The 6,039-nt window shown below is 39.5% G+C and overlaps 1 non-coding gene across 1 annotated transcript; it reads right to left on the reverse strand.

Annotated features, from left to right (window-relative positions):
* Nucleotides 1–795: 795 nt before the first annotated feature.
* Nucleotides 796–879, reverse strand: TRNAL-CAA (transfer RNA leucine (anticodon CAA)). The gene has a single exon. It is a non-coding gene; the product is annotated as a tRNA-Leu (tRNA).
* Nucleotides 880–6,039: the final 5,160 nt, after the last annotated feature.

A 6,039-nucleotide genomic window follows, 5' to 3' on the forward strand; every position in this document is an offset into this window, starting at 1 on the left:
CACAGACATCAGTGCATCAAAATTCACTCAAAAAACCACGAAACCGAAATGGATTTAATGAAAGCAATACATAAGGTAGAAACCATCGGGCGGTGATGACAAAACCCAAGTTGTAAGATAACAAGATCCTATTATGTTACAAATGTATTGTCATTGTCATTTCATTTGTTAGTTATATTTTATGGGACACTTGTTATGGCTGTTTATATGGTTCATTTTGTTTACCAAGGATAATTGGGAAATAGCATAATATTGTTGGTTGAGTTTTCATATAGCTTTAAATTGCAAGACTTTATTTTATCACCATTTTATGTTGTAATCTCTCTTCTTTCGTTCTTTCTTTCTTTGGTATTTTGTAATACATTGTTAGGTGATGTTTCATCATTTAATTTTTGTGTTTGTTGATCTTGCGGTGTTGCTCGATATTTATATTTATTCATTTTGCCTTTGTTGATAACTAACCTTGACTACGCATATCAAGATTGACCTGTTGTTGAGAAATATACAACCATTGGTTGGATGATTGATCCATGGCCCTGAGACTGCAGTTACGGGTGACCCACTTATCTACCATGGGACGTCTGTGCACTTTTGTAAAGGATCTCTGATTGCGCACACCAGGCATTTTACATGTTTTCGATGTAATTATATAATGTTTTTAAAAGTGCCATATCAGAACAACATGACATTTTACAACTGAAGAAAAAAACTATATGCATGAAACTGTGACAACAGCTGAAAAAATGTGTGTCTGGCACATAAGATGTTAAAAAAATAAAAAAAAAAACAAGAGAATGTCAGAAGTGGGATTTGAACCCACGCCCTCTCTCGAAGACCAGAACTTGAGTCTGGCGCCTTAGACCACTCGGCCATCCTGACTTCATGTTGACTGAATATTCCATAGATTATAAACCTCTAATATTCAAATATGATAAAATAAATAAAATGATAAATCAAAAACCATGATACCGACATATTGGAAGACGTAATTCAGATGTTTAGAACCATGTATAGGCTATATGAACAGTTGATTGGCATAACTACATCACCAAAGGTAAAAATTCTAACACAGTTAAGTTGTTGATATCATTGAATGATGATACCTATCAACTAAATGGTGTTTGTATCATTATATACCTCACTATATGAATGCTGAAAGGTGTATTGCATGTGTACATTGGTTGAGAATCATACAAGGGTGTAATAATAACATTGAAAAATTGTTTGGAAACTTGGTTGGGTGAAAGGTGTGATGTAGGGGGGTTCAAACTTATCATGTTTTTGGATGAACTTATATAACGTAAATTGCATATGCAGTTTTGTAATCACATTATCAATCAAACACATTTTTGCTTATGATTTAAAAAATGACAAATTTGGGACCGATATTAGAACTATTATCAAGATTTGATTAAACAAATATGTAAATTTCAGTTGAAAAAATGTAACCAAGCTTATAAATCCGCTTGGTTTGATTGGAAGTGTGGGACTTAAATCAACTAGATATTGCAAAGAAGTAATATACAACGCATAAAATCCGTGAAGTATAAAAGTAAATATAAGTATATAAATCCTTGAAGTAGAAACTTGTTGGTTTTGGTTGAAGTTTGGTTTTGTACTATTAGACAACTTTGTTAGGCTAGGTTGGTACTAGATCATATATATCGCAGATATCTTAACTTATATATGTGTTGTGTGTGTTGGGGGGGGGGCATATTTTTGCGAGAACTGAACTAAAAATATAAATGATTCGATTCAATTTTTTTTAAATTTTAAAATGTACAAAATTGATTGAAATGCCACATAAATATAAACGGAGTTCATTTAATATAAAATTTACACATGTGCAAATTATGGTAGTTTACTTTTTCCACATAACCTACATATGCGAAGGTAACTTTAACTTCTTCTTCATTATTATTATTATTATTATCATTCAAATCACAATTTTGACAGAGCTGCAACAACTGTCCACCCGAATTATTCGTCAAATCCACAGTTTCATGGCCTAAACTCAACTGAAATCCGTCTTCTTGTACAATAGAGACTTCCTTTATATGTTCTCCATCTTCTTTAATCTCATCAGCCTCCACTTCTACAATCTGTTCATCAGCCACGTCTTCAACCTTCACTTCTTCATTAATATTCAAATCATTAGTTTGACAACGCTGCAACAACTGTTCACCCAAATTGTTGTTTATATCCACCTTCTCGTCCATAGTTGCATCCCCTAAAGTCAACTCCGCAGCGTCTTCTTGAACAACAAACACTTTCTCTACACGTTCTCCATCATCTTCATCTTCATCTTCTTTAACCTCATCATCCTCCACTTGTACAATCTGTTCATCTACAACATCTACAACCTTCGCTTCTACGTTATTATTCAAATCAATAGTATGACAACGCTGCAACAACTGTTCACCCAAAGGTTGTATAAATCCACCTGATCATCCATAGTTACATGCCCTAAAGTCAACTCCGCAATGTCTTCTTCAACAATCGATACTTTCTCTATATGTTCTCCATCTTCTTTAACCTCATCATCCTCCACTTTTACAGCTCGTTCATCAACAACGTCTTCAACCTTCACTTCATTATTATTCAAATCACCAAGTTGACAACGCTGCAACAACCGTTCACCCAAACTGTCGTTTAAACCCTTATGTTCATCCATAGTTACATGCCCTAAAGTCAACTCCGCATCACCGGAAACTTTCACTACACGTTCTTCATCATCTCCGTCCACCTCGAAAAGCTGCTCACATTGTGACCGTATCAAACGCTGCAAATGCGACGCATAATAACAATCAACAAGTTTCACTCCCAAACACAACTCCCTCTCAATTTTACACCAAATCAAACTAGTCGAATCCAGCTTCTCCGGACTATCTTTTCGGGCATAACCCACGACTCTTCGTGTATAAGCATCCAATTAAACACAAAATCATCCACAAACTCTATTTCCTCACCCGAAAACACATTCCCATTAATATTATTAACACCCTGTTTTCCAACAAGCAATGCCAAAGCCCGGGCTAAATCGGCCCGACTCACACGAACCCGTTTACCATTTACGAAACTGCATCGTTTCTTCGGGTCATAATCCGCTATCACCTGAGCTATAAGATCGGATCTAATTTTCTGATCAAGCTTGATTTTACTGAAACTGTATAACCCTAATCGCTTTGGAACATTTTCTTGTTGTTCATGAAAGATTAATATCAATCAATCAATCAAGCCCTGTATATCCCACCGCATAGCACGCTATCGGTAGGGTCAGGGGAGGGTGGGATGTAGGCAAGTCTTTCCTCTATCCGAGAGAATAGAGAGGCTGCTTCCAGAGAGACCCCCGGCTCATAAAGCTACATACAGGTAATCATAGTAAACATACATCCTACAAGCAAAAGACACTTAGCAATACATAGATAACAAACTACCAAAAAAGCAAGGAATCTGTAACCTACTAAGAAAAGGGCATAAGAAACAAAAAGCAGCATCAAAACAAAAATATATTCATAAACAACAAGGATCAAGACTAGCCAACTAGACCCTACATAGAAAGCTAAGCTAACTAGGTGCCTTCCCCTAGAAGTCGCTAACCTTAATCCTACGTCTCCACGAATCTCTATCTTGAACCATGTCCTCAGAGAGGTGCAACTCTATCAAGTCATGTCTAATTCTCTCATCCCAAGTCAATTTAGGTCTGCCTCTACTCCTCTTTCCTTCCACAATGAAGGCTTCCACTACTCTAACTGGCGCTGTTGTCGGTCTCCTCTTCACATGCCCAAACCATCTCAATCTCCCTTCCTTTATTTTCTCTGATATGCTAACTATTCCTAATCTTTCCCTAAAGACCTCATTTCTAATCGTATCTAATCTAGTGTGTCCGCACATCCACCTCAGCATCCTCATCTCTGCCACCTCCATCCTGCGCTCCTGTGTCTTCTTGATGGCCCAACAGTCTGTTCCATACAACATTGAAGGTCTAACTGCGAGTCTATAGAATTTCCCCTTTAATTTAGATGGGAACCGCTTGTCGCACAAAACCCCAGTGGCTGCTTTCCACCTACACCATCCAGCTTGTATGCGGTGGGTTATGTCACTGTTTATCTCTCCATTGCTTTGGACAAACGATCCTAGATATTTAAACTTCGTTATCTGCGGAACCACCTGGTCCTCGATAGTGATCTGGGTGTCCTCGCTATCACCAACACCACTGAAGTCACAACAAAGGTACTCTGTCTTAGAGCGACTAATTCTTAAACCTTTATCCTCTAAAGCTACACGCCACTCCTCTAGCCTTTCGTTCAAGCTTTGTTTAGTCTCAGCCACTAACACAATATCATCCGCAAAGAGCATGCACCATGGGACAGGCTCCTGAATCGACTTGGACAGCTCATCCATGACTACCGTGAAAAGAAACGGGCTTAACGCCGATCCTTGGTGGAGTCCCATCTCCACCGGGAAAAAATCAGTATCTCCTACCGGCGCACGAACACTAGCTTTAGTCCTGTCATACATATCTTTAATTAAGTCTATATACTTTCCAGGTAATCCTCTACCTTCTAAACTATCCCAAATTAGTCTGCGTGGCACACTGTCATAAGCTTTTTCAAGGTCGATGAATACCATATGTAGGTCCCTCTTTTTCTCTCTATACTTCTCCATTAATCTTCTCAATATGTGTATCGCTTCCGTGGTTGACCGTCCTGGCATGAAACCAAATTGGTTAATCATAACCTGCGTTTGTCTCCTAATTCGGGTCTCAATTACTCTCTCCCATAATTTCATAGTATGACCTAACAACTTAATTCCTCTGTAATTTCCATAGCACTGTGCGTCTCCCTTGTTCTTGTATAGGGGAACTACTACACTACTTCTCCACTGGTCTGGCATTTTTCCATTCTTGAAAATAAGGTTGAATAGAGTAGTGAGCCACTGAACTCCTTCATCCCCTAAACACTTCCAAGCCTCAATCGGTATGTTGTCTAGACCAACCCCCTTAGCCCTTCCCATCTTCCTCAGTGCTATCCTCACCTCTCCCTGTGTGATACCTCTACAGTAGGAGTTATTCCTTTGTTGTCTCTGCGCAACTGGGTTGTCTGTTTCTTGTTGGTCGGTCTGTCTGCCATTAAAAAGACTGTTAAAATAATTTTGCCATCTTTGTTTAATGTCGTGTTCCTTGATTAGGACATGCCCATCCTCTCCCTTTATATATTTCACAACTCCTAGGTCCTGTCTTCTACGTTCCCTGGATTTAGCAATCTTGAACATATGATGCTCCCCCTCCTTTGTTTCCAGATGTGCATACATCCGTCTATACGCTGTGTTTTTTGCCTCTGTCACCGCCTTCTTCGCATCTCTCCTAGAGTTTTTGTATTTCTCCCTCAACCTCCAACGCTACCCCTCGTTTGTGCACCTTAAAAGATCCCTAAGACTCTGTTGCTTATCCTTGATCTTGCTCTGCACATCCTCGTTCCACCACCAAGATTCCTTGTTTCCAGTTGTCCTGCCTGTCGTTACCCCTAGCGTCTCCTTTGCCACTTGAGTGATGGAAGCTGCCATATCCTCCCACATCTGGTTTGCGTCCCCAACAGGATGAATTGTTGTCGTCGAGATGACCTTGTCCTTGAACAACGTAATGTGTGTGCCCTTCAAATTTCCCCATCTTATCCTAGACCGCCCTTTTCTCTCCATCATAGTCAGTTTCTCTCTCAGTACTACATCTGCCACCAGTAAATGGTGCTGGGCTGATGCGGTCTCCCCCGGAATCACCTTGCAGTCTCTCCACCGTCTTCGATCGTTTCGCCTCATCAAGATAAAGTCGATTTGTGTATTCCTTCCCCCACTAGTAAAAGTGATTAGGTTTGAATCTCTCTTCCTAAAGAAAGAGTTAAGAATACCTAGGTCATGGGCCACTGCAAAATCTAAAAGATCCCTACCAGGTTCGATCCTATCCCCAAAACCAAAACCTCCATGAACCATCTGAAAGTCATCACTATCCTTACCGATATGACCATTGAAATCACCTGCTACGAA

This window comes from Bidens hawaiensis, unplaced genomic scaffold (genome assembly GCF_021521415.1).
Source record: "Bidens hawaiensis isolate Kalapana, Puna unplaced genomic scaffold, B.hawaiensis_p1.1 tig00025597_1, whole genome shotgun sequence".
NCBI lineage: Eukaryota > Viridiplantae > Streptophyta > Magnoliopsida > Asterales > Asteraceae > Bidens > Bidens hawaiensis.